Consider the following 19,257-nt stretch of genomic DNA (forward strand, 5'->3'; position numbering starts at 1 on the left):
ATACGATTTATTTGACCCCCCTACGTCAAATCTTTTTTTTTTTTTTCGCACCCCTCAAATTAGTAATAGTGACCTGTTAAACGAATGCGAAATTTTCCGGGTCAGTAGTTAATGATGCATTTGAAATTTGACTGGTCAAATCAAAACTGGGCCGGGCCGGTTGGGCCCACCGGTGCCCGTAAAAACCCAAATGATTTAGATTTTATATGATGTAAGCCCTTATTATCCTGTATTTCTCAGATTGTACTGTACGGACCACATCTTAGGATGATCTAAACCGTCCATGTGATGGAACACAACTTAAATAGGTTGTGCCCCGAAAATCATTTCCTGAGGATGATCCTAGCCCTTCGATCTATAGAGGTTTCCATAGAAATGATTTTTTGGGCTCAACCTATTTACCTTATTGCCCATCACATGGACGGTTTTGATCATCCTATTATAGTGTGGGCATAAAAACAACAAAAAAAAAACCAGGTGACTTGCGGGTCCACTCGGCCCGTACGGGTGGGGTCCGGGTTCACTAAATTGTGACCCATATAATTCCGGATGATTTATAACCAGGCCCGTAAGACCCAGTCCTGTACGGGTTGGGTGAAATCTGGCCCGGCCCACCATTTGCCAAGTCTAATTACTTACATTCTATGTCAACCGCACATCATGGAGGTTATGCGAGTAAGAGGAAGGATTCAATAGGGGTGACCTCATTGTAATTAGGGCTACAACTCAGGTTGGGCGGTTCGGGTTTTTTAGAACCCTACCCAACCTGAGAAATTATCTCAGGTCAGGTTGGGTTTTCTTTAAGAAAACCCTAGATTCATAAACCCGACCCTACCCAAGATAGTTTCTCGGGTTGGTTCAGTTCAGTTCAGGTCGGGTTTTTATTATTTAGCGTAGGATAATGATTAATTTCAAAGATTGAAAAAAATGACAAATTTTCAAGCCAAAAATCTCTAGATTTATATCAAGTGTATAGATTTAAGAAAGAAACTATTTTTTCATATCACAAACATGATCAACCCAACGAAAACAATTATATCTAGGGGTGCAAGTTTGGCCCTGTGAGTCCTGACCCACCTTGAGCCCGAACAGGGTCTGGGTTGGATTTTCCAACCTTGAGGGCGGGTCAGGGTTCATTTTTTAGGCCCTGACTCAGGGTCGAGTCGGGTTCAGGGTTGATACCTCGGGTCAGCCCAACCCGGCCCGACCCTGTTTTATATTATAGAATTGAACCAGCTGTGCATATTTCTTTTGTTAATGTTTTATATTACCTTGGATTGATGTTCCTTTAGATTATTATTATTAATAGTTTCTAGTTCCCGTCATGTTGTTGAATTCATAGTCTTATTTTGTTCCCTTTCTTTGTTTATTAATCATTTTGTTCTATATGATATGTGGCTGCTTTATTTTTGCACTCTTAACAGGTATTTACACTAGGGTCAATTAGGGCCGGGCCGGGCCGGCCCAATCAGGGCCAATACGGAGGGCCAGGGCCGCGCTGAGCCCTGCAGGGTGGGCATTGGGTTGAGGTTTTTTGGCCTTGACTCAGGATCAGGGCCCAAATAATGGGATCCAGGGTTGGGCTAGGGTTTTGAAAAACCTGGCCCAACCCGACCCTGTTGTAGCCCTAATTAATTCAATATATTAGAAAATAATTTGTCATGTTATTCAAGGGATATTTAAGAAAGTCATAGTACACCTATAAGAGTCCGGTTAGGTTTCGGGTTTTCTTTCTTTAAACCCTATCCAACCAAAGATTGAGTCAGGTTTTTCAACCTAAAACCCTACCCTACCCTACCCAAGACCCATGTTTTCTAAATCCGACCCAAGTTCCAACCCTAATCTTGTTTGGATTTTATGACTTTTATTGTGGTATTTCAAGACAATTTAGTCATTAATCTAATTTATCTTCCTTTATACTCTTGTGTACATCATGTGTATGATGGAATATTGAAAATCCCCTTAACCGGTTAGGACCTATATTTCCACGGTGAGTCATTAATCTAATTTATCTTCCTTTATACTCTTGTGTACATCATGTGTATGATGGAATATTGAGAATCCCCTTAACCGTTTAGGACCTATATTTCCACGGTGAGTCATTAATCTAATTTATCTTCCTTTATACTCTTGTGTACATCATGTGTATGATGGAATATTGAGAATCCCCTTAATCAGGTAGGACCTATATTTCCGCGGTGAGTGGGGTGTCAGGAATGTGTACTGACCCACTTAGTGCTGGGACAAGACCAAGGAATACATTTTGCAGTGGTGATAGGACCATGGGACCTCCCGATGGAATATAGCCCTTGAATGTGTCTCATACTAGAAAGTACTCATTCACAACATGTGGAAATAGAGGCATGTGCGAGGGATCGGAAAGCAATTCGATGGAATTGGGCTAATGTAAGTTTTTTCTGGAATACGTTGAATTACGTGCATTGACATGACGGAGTGTATGTAGGACACTTAACTAGAGAAGTCGTTGTGGTGAAATCTTTGGTATGGGACATAGGGCGCTATATTGTAAAGCATGACGGATGCCCATGCTACGACTCATTGCAACGTGCCAAATGAAGTTGAGGAATTAACTGTGAAATTTCCTTATTAAATTATATTTAATTATATTTAATTTGAGTGTGTTTAGAGCGCTCAACAGATACACGAAAATTAAATATAATTACCCTTAATATACTTGATTCTTTGGTCAAGCCAAATTGGATTTTTTTGGAATGTCTTTGATGAAAAATTAGCGGCGTAATATTTCCTCAATTATTATATTGTTAAATATTTATTTTTTGAAATAATAATGTCATGGGAATTTAATAAAGCGATTAATAATTTGGCTTATCAAAATCAAGGAACGCTTTGAATTGAGAAAATCTGGAAATATACAGAAAATTGGAAAAACAGAATTGTCCCTTGAATTTTATTCGATTGAAAGTAGGGGGCTTAATAAGTATAATTGATTAAGAAACTGTCTGAGGGTGTGCACACTTGGCTTTGTGGAAATTACCAATGGATGATGGTTAAATAGGTAATTGTGGCACTTGTTTAATGGGAAGACCAATTTGCCCCTCATAAATTGGGAAATGCCAGACCTAATCCTAGACCAAGGGATTTTAGGGAATGTCTATAAATTGGGCGGTTTGGATCAATTAAAGGAGGGAGACTAAGGGGCTGTTTGGATACATGGATTTTAGAATCTTGGATTTCCTCAAAATTGTAGATGGGAGACGAGAAAAGAAAGAGACCAGCCGTCTTTTTCTTATTTCTTGCTCTTCTTTCCGACATCAAGAGAGCATGCGATCATCCCATGTTTCCAGGTTTTAGAAATCTCAGGATGCGGGAGATTTCTAAAACCTGGATTTCTTCCTTAAAATCCAAGAAATGCTGCCAGGATAGCATACAACAGCTTGATCATGAACCCTCTTTTACAATGTTTTCAAACTAAAACCTGGATTCTAAAACCGCGTATCCAAACGGCCCCTAAAGCATTACTCAAAACATCTAAAATCCGCGTATCCAGACCATCCATTTGGGCATCTCCACCATGGATGATCCATGGTGCACAAATCACACGAACTGGATTATCCTATCCTTTTTATTGGAGCATTCCATACGAATAACTAACACAAAAATGGCTGATCCTCTCCATCCTACTGGCACAATCTAGATCAACCAGGTAGCCCAGCAAATAGACGGTAAAGATGAGTGCAATGGTGTGCGAAAGATAGTGGGGTCCAGTAATTTGGTTATCCAACCCATTGATCTACTGGGCCCTGAAATGGATGGATCTAGATTGTGACTTGTGAGATAACATAGGTCAGTACGGGAGAGTGGGAGACCAAAGAAAAAGCTAGGTTAATAACTTCTAGGAACTATGAGAACACAAGCCTCGAGGGTAAACTCAGAAGGGTACAAGGAAAAATTCAAGTAATGCCATGCAAAAAAATTTCAAAAACTTGAACTCAAACCACTGGGGGATATGAGACAAAAGATGCAGCAATACTCTCTTACAAAAGACGGAAGGAACACATGAGAACCTATTCCCAGACATATTGTCGTTGATAGGGTCCGGACTCAGCACTGAGGGAATCCGGACTCAGCACTGAGAAAATCCGAACTCAGCATCCAATTAGCTGCTGGCACGTGGCCCTCACAAGGACCGCTGGAAGGCCAACACCTGTCTCCACTAGGTGTGACACCTGGACCAATCAGGGGCCTCCACCTGCCCTCCTTAGGTATGAAACCTGGTCCATACAGAGGCCACCACCTGGCTCAGAACTACCACCTGTCTTAGACAGGTGGATCAGAATCACTATAAATAGCCTTCACTTGTGCTAAGGTGAGGGTCCTGAAAATCTGAGAACCAAAAACTCTAAGCTTTTTGCTCTGACATTGCTCTGCACTCCTGCTCATACTGACTTGAGTGTCGAAGCGCCCGTCCGGAGTATCACTCCGGGTTGGTCCTCTGACCCTTTTCTTTCTTGTCTGTACTCTTGTGCAGCGCAGGACTCAACCAACCCCTCAGTCGTGGCTCGTTAGTTCGGACCACCCAGCCCTACCATAACCTGTTACCGATTTTAGGCCTAACAGATTTGGCGCCATCCGTGGGACCACGCAACAAAAAGCTGTTCGAAATCTCACCCAGATAAAAATGGTAGGACAGACCAGCAAGCGAGCACCTCCGACTTCTCGGGCTACCCGGGCTACGGCCCCCCGTGAAGGACGAAGTGAGCGTCTGGCCTCACAGGTGGAGGTCGGGGCGGCCGTGGAGCGAACTTCGCCCCACTCGGACCGCTCAGACCCTACCCCAACCCCAAGGGAGATGAGGGCCCTTTTTCAGGAAATGACCGCTGTAGTTGCGCAGTTCAGGAATGCGGCTCCCGCACTCCAGCAACACCCCGTCGAGGTTTCTCGACCCGTTCAGAGGGGAGAAAGCTCCCGCAGAGAACGCGCGTCTCCACCCCGCGACCAAACTCGTCACTCCACAAGAAGAGACCACCGCTCGCGGGACAGGAACGTGCGCCCTGAGCCTCGTCAGCATTACCGGTCACGATCTCCCTCCGTGCAGAAACGTGGCAGCAAGAGAGACCCTATGCACGGAGAGGGATCGCGGCACCGGCGAAGGAGTCCCCTCAGCCAGTCCGGATCCGCAAGGAGCCCATCAGCCGTAAGGAGTAGACCTGCCCGTCTGGCCGAACAGAGGGACGATCCGATGTTACTGAGGATCCAGAAGATCGATAATAGAATCGAGGAGCTGGCTAGAGATCATGGCCGCCCTGCTTCAAGGATCTTCAGTAGCAATCCCCCTTTCACAGACAGGGTACTCGGTGCGGCAGTCCCCTTGGGCTTCAAGATGCCGCAGATCCCGCAGTATGATGGGACCACCGATCCCGTGGATCATCTGCAGACCTTCAGGACCACGATGCTTCTCCACGGGGCGTCGGACGGGTTCCTTTGCAGGGCACTCCCCACCACATTAACTGGAGCCGCGAGAGACTGGTACTCACGGCTGAAGCCCAAGTCTGTGGACAATTTCGACGACTTCGGGGACGACCTGGCCCGGCATTTCATGAGCAGCAGAAGGCCTCGAAAGACGACGGCTTCACTGATGGCCCTGAGGCAGGAAGACGGTGAGGCCTTAAAAGCGTTCGTTGGCCGGTTCAACAGGGAGGCCCTTCAGGTACCCAACCTGGATCCCTCCGCGGCAACGAATGCTCTTCTGGCCGGAGCCCGGTCCACCGACTTCCGAAGAGCAGTCGCCCGGCGCAATCCGCAGTCCTTGGCAGATCTGATGACCGGGGCGGAGGAGTACATCTCCGTTGAGGAGACTCTCGCTGCCCTGGATTCCGTCAGCAAGAGAAGACCAGAGGAGAAGAACCCCGCCAAGCAGCGTAGGGATGACAGACCCCAGAGGAAGGAGAGCAGTCCGTCCCGGAAGGAAAGGAGCTCCCCCCGGCCTCGAAAGGAGAGGAGCCCCCCGACGAGGGAGCGCTATACGCCGCTCACCGCATCTAGGGCTCAAATTTTGGCAGCCATTCGGAAAGAAGACTTCATCCGGTGGCCGAAGAAGCAGACGCCAGAGGCAGGCACCCAAGACATGTCCAGGTATTGCCGGTTCCATAAGAGCCACGGCCACGACACCAACGCCTGCATTCATCTCAAGGAGGAGATCGAGCAGCTCATAAGCAGAGGGTACCTTGGGAGGTACTTAAAAAATAATGACAACAGAAGGGAGCGCCAGGACAACCCGAGGCCCAGAGACAGAAGTCCTCGAGACGCCCAACCCCTGGGCGACCGCATCCAGGCTCCAACCCCGGCCGTTCTCCCTCCTCAGGTACCTCAACCTCAACTTCAACCTCATGGTGTTATTGGTACCATTTCAGGAGGGCCGACCGCGGGAGGGACCTCTTCATCGGCCCGCAGAACCTATGCCCGGCAGGTCAACGCCGTCCATGCCTGCAGCAAGAGGGCCGAGCCAGAAAATGAGATATCCTTTTCGGAGGCAGATCTTGACGGTCTGATCCTCCCGCACGATGATGCCCTGGTCGTCACAATGCTAGTGGCGAACTGGGAAATGAAGAAGATCCTGGTCGACAACGGGAGCTCCGCCGACATCCTCTACTATCACGCCTTCGAACAGATGATGATCGGAGCTGACCGTCTGAAGCCGGCCAACTCAGATCTGTTCGGGTTCTCAGGAGAAGTTGTCAAGGTCGAAGGGCAGATTGAGCTTCCAGTTCTTATCGGGGAGCCGCCCCGCCAGTCCTTCGCAATGGTGACCTTCCTGGTGGTTAAGGCCAAGTCGGCCTATAATGCCATTCTAGGACGCCCCGGCCAGAACCTCCTCCGAGCTATTCCCTCCGCCTATCATCAGAAGATGAAGTTCATTACGCCGGGAGGCGTAGGTGAAGTCAGAGGGGATCAGCCTCAATCAAGGCAATGCTACGCGGCAGCGCTGAGAGGGAAGAACGCGTCTGAGTCTCTTCCAATCGAGCTATACGATCTGAGAGACGAAGCGCAGGTCACAGTCAACGAGCCCGCAGAGGACCTCATCTCTATTCAATTGAGCATCGATGACGAACAGAGGGTTGTCCGGATCGGCTCTGCCCTGCCAGAGGCCGCGCAGCAGAATCTCGCTCAGTTCCTCAGAGCCAATGCAGATGTCTTTGCCTGGACTCCTTCAGACATGCCCGGCATTGACCCGTCGATTAGCACCCACGAGCTCGGTGTCGATCAGACATGCAAGCCCGTGAAGCAGAAGCGGAGACACTTTGCGCCAGAAAGGCGGAGAGCCATCGGAGAAGAGGTGGAGAGGCTTTTGAAGGCCGATTTCATCCGTGAGATCCAGTATCCGGACTGGCTCGCGAATGTGGTAATGGTGAAAAAGTCCAACGGGAAGTGGAGGACCTGTATAGACTTCACAGACCTGAATAAGGCCTGCCCAAAGGACAGCTACCCACTCCCAAAAATAGACCAGCTCATTGACGCCACAGCAGGTCACGAGCTGCTCAGTTTCATGGATGCTTTCTCAGGATACAATCAAATCAGAATGTACGAGTCAGACATCCCGAAGACATCATTCGTTACCGACCAGGGGACTTATTGCTATCGGGTGATGCCTTTCGGACTGAAGAATGCAGGAGCCACTTACCAGCGTCTCGTCAACAAGCTATTTAGAAATCAGATCGGTCGGAACATGGAGGTCTACGTTGATGATATGCTAGTGAAGAGCAGAAGTGCTTCCAACCACGTCTCCGACCTCGAAGAGGCCTTCCAAGTCTTGAGGGAACACAACATGAAGCTTAATCCGACCAAATGTACGTTTGGCGTCGGAGCAGGCAAATTCCTGGGCTTCATGGTAAGCCAGAGAGGAATAGAGGCGAATCCGGAGAAGATCAAGGCAGTAATGGAGCTGACTCCTCCCAACACTATCAGAGAAGTACAGCGGCTGACCGGGCTGGTGGCAGCCCTGGGGCGGTTTATTTCAAAATCCGCCGAGAGATGCCTTCCGTTCTTCAATGCGATCAAAGGTATAAAAACCGCGCCCTGGACTCCGGAATGTCAAGCAGCGTTCGAGGAGCTGAAGCAGTACTTATCCTCCCCCCCCTTGTTGTCCACACCAGAGCCAGGAGAAGAGCTGATTCTGTACCTCTCAGCGGGACCCTTGGCAGTTGCAGCAGTACTGATCAAAGAAGAGTCTAACCAGCAAAAGCCGATCTACTATGTGAGCAAGGTCCTCCACGATGCAGAGACCAGATATCAGCGAATAGAGAAGCTCGTGTGCGCCCTCATTATGGCGGCCCGGAAGCTAAGGCCGTACTTTCAGGCGCACACGATCAAGGTCTTGACAGGGCAGCCTCTCAGACAGATCCTCCACCGGCCAGACACTTCGGGCCGACTTGTCAAGTGGGCCGTGGAGCTCAGTGAGTTTGATATCAAGTATCTACCCAGGCCGGCGATCAAAGCTCAGATTCTCGCTGACTTCATAGCCGAGTGCACAGTTCCGGACCCAGACCCCGGGCTGGTAGCAGTTCCATCTCCGGAAGCAGAACTGGCCGTACCGGAGCCTCGAGTCGTTTTCAGAGCGTCACCGCCCCCCGGGACTGAGTCCGTCATCGCGCACCCAGTTTTTTATGAAGAGCCACTCTGGAAAGTTTATGTGGACGGGTCATCGAACAAGACAGGGTGTGGTGCAGGACTAGTTCTCACTGGACCAGAGGACTTCGTCCTGAACTATGCCCTGAGGTTCGGTTTCCGTGCGTCCAACAATGAAGCAGAATATGAAGCGCTCATAGCCGGGATGAATCTCGCTGTGCAGACCCGTGCTCAGAGGCTAAAGGCGTACTGCGATTCACAGCTGGTCGTCTGTCAGATCCAGGGAGTATATGAAGCCCGTGAAGAGCGGATGATCAAGTACTTGGGAAGGGTTCGCGGTCTGGCCGTTCATTTCAAGAGCTTTGAGGTCGTCAGAATCCCCCGAGCAGAGAATGTAAAGGCAGATGTGCTATCAAAGCTTGCAGCCTCAGGTTACACCGCCCTCAGAGAAATTCGCATGGAGTTTCTGAAGAGGTCCAGTATCGACGCCCAGTCCGTCGTGGTGATGCAGATTGACGATGAACCGTGCTGGATGGATGAGATAATCAGGTATCTGCGCAGCGGAGAGCTCCCTGGAGAGAGAAAGGAGGCCCGTAAGGTCACGCAGAGGGCAGCGAGGTTTTCACTGGATGGCGAGACTCTATACAAGAGGTCGTATACCCTCCCGTATCTGAAGTGTCTTCGCCCCAGTGATGCCTTGTTAGCCCTGCAGGAAACCCATGAAGGAATCTGCGGAGAGCACCTCGGGGGCAAGGCCCTCGCCATTAAAATCCTCCTGAGAGGTCTGTACTGGCCTACATTGAGGAAGGACGCGCTGAGCCTTGTAAAAAAGTGTGAGAAGTGCTAGAAGTTCTCTCCGACCGTCCACCAGCCACCCGTTCCGATGGCCCCGATCATCAGTCCTCTTCCCTTCGCAGTATGGGGAATGGATATCCTGGGCCCCTTTCCGCCGGCCTCGGGAGGCCGTGAGTTCGTCGTTGTCGCTATTGATTATTTCACCAAGTGGGTAGAAGCAGAGCCTCTGGCCAAGATCACAGAGCAGAATGTACAGAACTTCTTCGGGAAATCAGTGGTGTGCAGGTTCGGAATCCCCCGGATCCTCATAACGGACAATGGCAAGCAGTTCGACTCGAGGAACTTCCGAAAGTTTTGTTCTGACCTGCACATAGGGCAGAGATTCACATCTGTGGCACATCCTCAGACGAATGGGCAAACAGAGGTGACGAACAGGACCCTCTTGCAGGGGATAAAGAAGAGACTGGATGGCAAGGCCGGGCGTTGGGCAGACGAACTGTATCATGTGCTCTGGGCATATCGGACTACTTCGCGTACGGCCACAGGCGAGTCGCCCTTCAATCTCTCCTTCGGAACAGAAGCAGTGATCCCGGTTGACATCGGCGTCCCCTCCCCAAGGATCGTCCATTTCAGTGAGCAGCTCAACGGGGACGGACTCCGTGCCAACCTTGACTTGCTTGAAGAAGTCCGTGAGGAATCTCAGATCAGGTCGGCGGCCTATAAGCAGAAAGTATCCAGATATCACGACGTCAAGATCCGACCAAGAGAATTCCGTGCCGGCCACCTAGTCCTGAGGAAAGCCTCCGTTTCCCAGCCAAGAAGCGTGGGCAAGCTCTCTCCGACCTGGGAAGGACCGTACCGAATTAAAGAAGTCATCCGCCCAGGAAGCTATCGGTTAGAGTCCCTCGACGAACAGATGCTACCACACGCCTGGAATTCTAGAAATCTTCGGATCTACTATCAGTAATTTTGTTTGCCTTTATATAGGCTTGTAAAGAACTGCTGTAATCATCCAAGTTCTGGAATGAATAAAATAAGTTTCCCGAACAATTGTCCCTCTTTGAGTAACTCATGTAAACATCAGCATATAGCAGCAGTGGTGCACTCCGGCTCATCCTAGTGGCTTGGAGATCAGTTCCAGCCAGGACGCCCGCAGTGGAAACCACCTTCAAATATTTCCTAAGTGTTTGAGTACCAAGCTTCCAGCTCGGTTCTCGCAGACTTAGGACGACGAGCAGCAGTGGTGCACTCCGGCTCATCCTAGTGGCTTGGAGATCAGTTCCAGCCAGGACGCCCGCAGTGGAAACCACCTTCAAATATTTCCTAAGTGTTTGAGTACCAAGCTTCCAGCTCGGTTCTCGCAGACTTAGGACGACGAGCAGCAGTGGTGCACTCCGGCTCATCCTAGTGGCTTGGAGATCAGTTCCAGCCAGGACGCCCGCAGTGGAAACCACCTTCGAATATTTCCTAAGTGTTTGAGTACCAAGCTTCCAGCTCGGTTCTCGCAGACTTAGGACGACGAGCAGCAGTGGTGCACTCCGGCTCATCCTAGTGGCTTGGAGATCAGTTCCAGCCAGGACGCCCGCAGTGGAAACCACCTTCGAATATTTCCTAAGTGTTTGAGTACCAAGCTTCCAGCTCGGTTCTCGCAGACTTAGGACGACGAGCAGCAGTGGTGCACTCCGGCTCATCCTAGTGGCTTGGAGATCAGTTCCAGCCAGGACGCCCGCAGTGGAAACCACCTTCAAATATTTCCAGCTCGGTCTTCGATGCAGCACAGAAATAATACGTACAAAAAATAAGAATGCTGTACAGACAGTTGAACAAAAATGTATTTGTATTTAATATTCATATTACAATACAAAATTGCTCTTCTCGCCGAGCTGGCTTACAAAGAATGGGGCATTACAAACTGTGCAAAAAAACATATCACCAAAAAGAAAGAAGGCGGCTACTCAGGCCTCCTCGTCTGCCACCACCTCGGTGACGATCTCTGTGGGAGTGAGGGCTGTAAGTTCGCCGCCCTCCGCAGAGGAGACGGCGGCCACAGTCACCTCCGCATCTACCTCAATAGGCCGGGAGGAGTCCGGTTCGTCTTCCTCCTCATCTTCCTCATCCTCTGGAGGTGCATACGGGACGGTTAGCCCGTCCAGGGAGATGCCGGGGTGAAGTCTCTTCACCTGCTCGGAGCAGAGAAGGAAACCTGCCCTGTAAGCCTGGAGGCCTAAGTCGAAGTGCTGGGCCTCCTTCCTCTCCTCAGTTTCCTTCACGGCCTTCTCCACGGCCGCCTTCTCCTTCCTTCCGGCCCTCTCTGCCGAACTTAGGAGATCCTGCACGGCCTGGTTTTTGACCCTCTGCAGTTCGTCCTGTAAGCTGTTGAGTTCGGCCTCTTTGATCTGGACGGCTTCAGTGAGCTCGCCGTTCTCCTTCTGGAGCTGGGCCTTTTCGGACTCGATCCTTGTGATCGTCTCAGAGAAGAGATATCGCTTCTTGGCCATATCCCTTGAGTAGACCTGGAGTTGATAGAGGGCGGAGCTGATTGCCGCTTCGCAGGTCTCCGGCACCTCTTTTTCGACTTCTAACCGGTCGCGTGGGAGGACGCCCTTGTACATCAACTCTGTGGCCACCCGGGTATCCCCCAGGCCGGTGTCCGTTTTCTGCACGGCCCAGTTCAGGAGAAGACGTTGTCGCCTCCAACCGATGCAGTAGCCGGCATACCCAGTACTGCCCCGCCGTGCTTTGACCCTGTCGCCGCTCCGGACTTAGAGCTCTGACCCGTGGTGTCTGCCCGGCTCGATAGGGCAAGCTTATGCGTCGCCCGGCTGCTTTTCAGAGGCTTAGCCAGCGCGACCATCGGCGGAGTCGACTCCGGCACCTTCCTCTTCTTGCCCTTTGTTTGGGGCTGCTCCTGCGCTGGGGACGCGCCCGAGGACTGCTTGATTCTGTCCAAAAGGGACATCTGCTTCACCATTTCTGCAAAAGAGAACGGAGCGCAGTCAGAAATATGAAAATTGAAGAACACTTCAGAAAAACAAAATGTTATCCTAAAAGATCTACGTACGTGCCGGCGTCGCACGACTGACCCCGAGTGCGACCAGCTCGGCCTCTTCCTCGAACTCTGAGCAATGTATTGGACCTCGCTTGAGCTCTTCTTTGATCAGAGCGAAGGTCATATGGTCATAGTCCTCGAGGGCTGGTTTCTTACTAAGGCGGCGAGTGTCCGGCGTTCTCCATTGTAATGAGAACGGCCAGTGCGAGCCCGGCACGGTGTCCTTTACATAGAAGAACCTGTTCTTCCATGTGTGAATGGAAGAAGGTATCCCAGTGATCATTTTCATTTCAGGCCTCTGGCTAATGTAGATCCAGCCGCCGTCCTTATGCCTCTTCAGGTGCGCACACATCCTGAAGACGGGCACGGTGGGGTTCCTACGGAGCCGGACTTCAAGAAGGTACAAGAAGCCGATCAGCGTCCTCCAAGAGTTTGGGACGACCTGTGTAACTGCCAGCCCGTAATAATTCAGTGCGTCCGCAAAAAAGGGGTGGAAGGGGAGCCTAAGCCCGGCCCGTAAGGCCTCTTCATATACGCAGAGGTCTGCGCTATCGTTGCTGGCCCGATCCCCTTCGACAGCCGCCCTCAGAATGTACCGGCTAGGAATACAGTATTTGTCCCTGACGATCTGAAGCCTGTTCGGCCACAGATGGTTCACCTCGTATAGGGCCCCGATGTTATACTGCGGGTTGGCTTCCATCTGTGCCTCCGATAGCACCTCGACTGGCATACGCGACGATTGAGGAACTGCCGCTTCGACGTCCTCATCATCGTCGCTGGTTTCTACCCGGTCCGGTCCGTCCCCACAGGCCGGAATTGTGTCTAAGTCCACACTCATTTCCTCACCGCTCTCCTCGTCTATTATGATCACTAGCTCTTCGCCCTCAACACCGGCCTCCACTATAGGTGAGGCCGGAACCGCCCTCTCCGACGCCTCGGACCCCGATGCGGTACTGGTCGAACCGGACTCCTTTGAACTGGAGTCCGTCTCCGAACTAGTGCTAGACATAAAAAAGGAAGAAAAGAAAAGCTAAAAGCTAAAAAAGATTACCGAACTGAAGTGTTGGACGAGGACCTCCGGGCTCACTGATCCGAAGCGGGCAGAAAACTTGAGTAGCCGAACAGAAGAGGAGGAGAGTAAAAGTAAGAAATGAAGAGTAAACTTCTGTATTTATAAAGAACCTGGGAAGAGCGGGAAAAATCCCGCCCCTTTCCGCCAGCCGGAGTGCGCCACGTCGCCTTCCGCATTAAATGCGCCGCTCGCATTAAATGCGCCGTCCGCATTAAATACGCCGCCTGCATTAAATACAAGGCACAGGCCCCAAAGCGCTAGAGGACAAAAGACCTGTCCGGCTGTCCGGACAGGATATGGCGCATTTAGAAGACAAAAGACCTGTCCGGCTGTCCGGACAGGATATGGCGCGTTCGCTAGACGACAAAAGCGCTAGAAGACAAAAGACCTGTCCGGCTGTCCGGACAGGATATGGCGCGTTCGCTAGACGACAAAAGCGCTAGAAGACAAAAGACCTGTCCGGCTGTCCGGACAGGATATGGCGCGTTCGCTAGACGACAAAAGCGCTAGAAGACAAAAGACCTGTCCGGCTGTCCGGACAGGATATGGCGCGTTCACTAGACGACAAAAGCGCTAGGCGACAAAAGACCTGTCCGGCTGTCCGGACAGGATAATTCAGAAGACAAAAGACCTGTCCGGCTGTCCGGACAGGATATGGCGCATTTAGAAGACAAAAGACCTGTCCGGCTGTCCGGACAGGATATGGCGCGTTCGCTAGACGACAAAAGCGCTAGAAGACAAAAGACCTGTCCGGCTGTCCGGACAGGATATGGCGCGTTCGCTAGACGACAAAAGCGCTAGAAGACAAAAGACCTGTCCGGCTGTCCGGACAGGATATGGCGCGTTCGCTAGACGACAAAAGCGCTAGGCGACAAAAGACCTGTCCGGCTGTCCGGACAGGATATGGCGCATTTAGAAGACAAAAGACCTGTCCGGCTGTCCGGACAGGATATGGCGCATTTAGAAGACAAAAGACCTGTCCGGCTGTCCGGACAGGATATGGCGCGTTCGCTAGACGACAAAAGCGCTAGAAGACAAAAGACCTGTCCGGCTGTCCGGACAGGATATGGCGCGTTCGCTAGACGACAAAAGCGCTAGGCGACAAAAGACCTGTCCGGCTGTCCGGACAGGATAATTCAGAAGACAAAAGACCTGTCCGGCTGTCCGGACAGGATATGGCGCGTTCGCTAGACGACAAAAGCGCTAGAAGACAAAAGACCTGTCCGGCTGTCCGGACAGGATATGGCGCGTTCGCTAGACGACAAAAGCGCTAGGCGACAAAAGACCTGTCCGGCTGTCCGGACAGGATAATTCAGAAGACAAAAGACCTGTCCGGCTGTCCGGACAGGATATGGCGCGTTCGCTAGACGACAAAAGCGCTAGAAGACAAAAGACCTGTCCGGCTGTCCGGACAGGATATGGCGCGTTCGCTAGACGACAAAAGCGCTAGGCGACAAAAAGTTTTACCAGCAAAGACCTGCCCGGTTGGCCGTTCACAGCCTTAGCCGAGCAGGACCACATGACTTCCTGAACCAAGGACGTCCAGGACCCCTGGCCGCCCAGGCCTCTGGTCAAAAATTTAGCCGTGCTGGATAGCCGAATGCCTTCTGCCCGGCCGTACTCCTTCGGGCCAAACGCCAAGGCCAGGCCAGGGCGCCAGGAGTCTCCTGTCCAGCCACTATTTCTCCTAGCTGAGTCTGAGCCCGGCCTCAGCTGCCTGGAGGTCTTAAGGCCGGCCCGACGCTGTCTTTACCTTCTCTTTGCTTCTTCTAGCCACTTTCATGGCTTGAAGAACCAGGGGGCAACTGATAGGGTCCGGACTCAGCACTGAGGGAATCCGGACTCAGCACTGAGAAAATCCGAACTCAGCATCCAATTAGCTGCTGACACGTGGCCCTCACAAGGACCGCTGGAAGGCCAACACCTGTCTCCACTAGGTGTGACACCTGGACCAATCAGGGGCCTCCACCTGCCCTCCTTAGGTATGAAACCTGGTCCATACAGAGGCCACCACCTGGCTCAGAAACTACCACCTGTCTTAGACAGGTGGATCAGAATCACTATAAATAGCCTTCACTTGTGCTAAGGTGAGGGTCCTGAAAATCTGAGAACCAAAAACTCTAAGCTTTTTGCTCTGACATTGCTCTGCACTCCTGCTCATACTGACTTGAGTGTCGAAGCGCCCGTCCGGAGTATCACTCCGGGTTGGTCCTCTGACCCTTTTCTTTCTTGTCTGTACTCTTGTGCAGCGCAGGACTCAACCAACCCCTCAGTCGTGGCTCGTTAGTTCGGACCACCCAGCCCTACCATAACCTGTTACCGATTTTAGGCCTAACAGTCGTCAAATGGCATCGCAAATGAAACCCATCAAGGACAGTTAGGGGTAACTGATGTGATAGATGTGGAAGTGTGGAGTTTTTGACTAGGCATCTAGTTGAGAAAGAAGATTTGGATGGCTTATTGTGTGAAAGGAGACTCCTTAAATGTGATTTCCTTAGATGACCTCAAGGACTTAGGTGCCCTTGGAGTTTCACCAATACTATATATGAAGTTTTGGCGTGGGTAAAAAACCATCTTACAATGTAGGGGTGCAACTTAATTGGGTTGGGTCAGGTTTAGCTTTTTGTTAAAAAATGAACTCGAATCAACCTGAACTGACTCAATTTTATTGTAAAAGCTCAATCCGAATTTCAAAAAATCGACCCGAGTTGCACCTCTATTGCCATGTTCGAACATGCAAGGAGATTAGCAAACATCATAAGTTGGCTCGCTTAGGAGCGGATAGTCCGGAGCTAGAGTGCTTTTAGACCACTCCCTCGTAATCTTGTTCTCTTTCTTTTGTTTGGCTTGTAGCGGACCGTCTCAGTCCTCTTACTTTTTCTAATAAAAAAATCCACTAGTAGAAAAAACTAGATTCAAACAAATAATATCTGGTACAAGCATTTATTAACCATAACCATGGATATCTCATCCATGAACAGGGCCTTTGCCAGTCCAACAAACATCTCACCCAAATATATATATATATATATATATATATATATATATATAGAGAGAGAGAGAGAGAATAGAGTTCCTAAGGTGTCACCTCATATAGCTTATATGAGGTGGCGCTTAAAAACATAAGGGGCCCACTTTGTTTGGATGATCTAAAGCATTCATTTGATAGGCCCTCACATAGATAGGGTGTGCCCAAAAAATCAACTTCATAGGATCATCCTAACCCTTCCATTTGTAGAGGTTGAAATGGATGGGTATAAACCTCCATAAATCTGCCCATTTTTAACCTTCATAAATGGAAGGGTTAGGATGATCCTATGGACCTGATTTTTTGTAGGCACCATATCCATCTAAGGGCCTTTCAAATGAGTGGTTTCGATCACCCCAAAAATGTGGGCCCCTTATGTTTTGTGAGCGCCACCTCATATAAGCTATATGAGGTGACACCTTAGGAACTCTATTCTCATATATATATATATATATATATGAGGAAACTGTTGGTGAGCGCTCACCAAACTTATGGTGAGCTAGCTTGCCCAATCACATGAGTCCCACATTTTGGGGAGTGATCCAAACCATTCATTTGCAAGGCCTTATCATAGATAGGGTGTGTACCAAAAATCAGCTCCATAGGATCATCCTAACCCCTCCATTTGTGGAGGACAAAAATGGACAGACTTGTGTATGTCCATTTTTGTCCTCCACAAATGGAGGGGTTAGGATGATCCTATGGAGCTGATTTTTGGTACACCCCCCATCTATGTAAGGGACTTTCAAATGAATGGTTTGGATCATCCTAACAAAGTGGGCCCCCATGTGATTGGGCAAGCTAGCTCACCATAAGTTTGGTGAGCTTAAGCTCACCAACAGTTTCCTCATATATATATGAGAAAACGGTTCCTACACATATGTGTAGAGCGTTCTCTACACACTAGCTTAAAATACAGTGGGGGCCCACATTGTTTGGGTGATCCAAGCCATCCATTTTAGAGGCCCTCACATAGATAGGGTGTCTACAAAAAATCAGATCCATAGGATCATCCTAACCCTACGATTTGTGGAGGTAAAATGGATGTCTTTAAACCTTCACAAATTAGTCCATTTTTTGCCTCCACAGTTCAAATGGTTAGGATGATCCTATGGATCTGATTTTTTCTGGACACCCTATCTATGTGAGGGCCTTAAAAATGAATGGTTTGGATCACCCAAATAATGTGACCCCCACTGTATTTTAAACTAGTGTGTAGATAACTTATCTACACATATGTGTAGGAACCGTTTTCTCTCTCTCTCTCTCTCTCTCTCTCTCTCTCTCTCTCTCTCTCTCTATATATATATATATATATATATATATATATATGGTAGTAAAAAACCCCGTGTGGTGCACGAGTCGATAAAGAACTGTACGGACCACATCATAGGTTGATCCAAACCGTCCATGTGATGGAACACAACATAAATAGGTTGTGCCCCAAATATCATTTCCATAGGCTGATCCTATCCTTCCAATCTATAGAAGTTTCCATAATATGTTGTTCCTCTTAAATCAGATGTTTAAGATCACCCTATAGTTTTTTTATTAACAAAGCATAAAGGAGGGGGGTAAGATTGAAATTATGTAGCTTCCAATTGGTTGTGCTCGTAAAATCATTTTCATAGGTTGATCCTAGCCCTCCAATCGATATAGGCTGATCCTAGCCCTCCAATCGATAGAGGTTTCCATAATTGTTGTTCATCTTCAGGTGCCCGGAATCCGTCAATATTTTGCAAGTGTCCTGCTGAGTAATATAAAGTAGTTTTTTCGTCATTGTCATATGTCTTTACCTCTTTTCGGTAGCTTTCTTCCGTAATTGTCATAGACAGGGTATCATAGACAGGTACCCTATGTCGGTACTTTTCGTATGTAGATTACGATTTTACCCTCACATAGATAGTATGAGAGATATGTGGGGAGGGCAAAAAATGGTAAAAATTATCCCCATTGACGTGTTAAATGGACAATAATTCTCCCTTTTCTCTTCTGCTATATAGTACTAGTAAAACACCCCGTGCGATGCACGGGCCGACAAAGAACTGTACGGACCACATCATAGGTTGATCCAAACCATCCATGTGATGGAACACAACATCAATAGGTTGTGCCCCAAAAATCATTTACATAGGCTGATCCTAGCCCTCCAATCTATAGAGGTTTCCATAATTCCTCTTAAATTGGATGGCTAAGATCACCCTATAGATTTTTTTATTAAAAAAGCATAAAGGAGGGGGGTAAGATTGAAATTATGTGGCTTTCATGGGTGCCTTTGTCAAAAAGCATTAAGGAGGGGGTAGGATTGAAATTATGTGGCTTTAATGGGTGCCTTTGTTAAAAAGCATAAAAGGAGGGGGTAGGATTGAAAATATGTGTGTTGAATGGGTGCCTTTGTTGAAAAAGTAAAAAAAAAGTGATGTGTAATTCTCATAGAATTTTGAAATAATTCAAAAAATTCTCTCATTTTCTCTTCTACTATAAAGTATAAGTATTAGTAATACCCGCCGTGCGATGCACGACACTGCAAAAAAAAGGACTATGATTGTAATAACCGGTAAAAAAATATATATATATATATATATATATATACAAATAAATAAAAATAGCCTCATAGGTGGGTAATCATCGGCCATTACTCATTTTCCCCGAGTTAATCGGGCATGAGGACATCTGGCATAATGGGGCGTACGCGATTCGAACCCAACG

Source organism: Tasmannia lanceolata, unplaced genomic scaffold, assembly GCF_043159265.1.
Source record: "Tasmannia lanceolata isolate RefF3 unplaced genomic scaffold, GAP_Taslan_0.1 ptg000018l, whole genome shotgun sequence".
NCBI classification, from domain to species: Eukaryota; Viridiplantae; Streptophyta; class Magnoliopsida; order Canellales; family Winteraceae; genus Tasmannia; species Tasmannia lanceolata.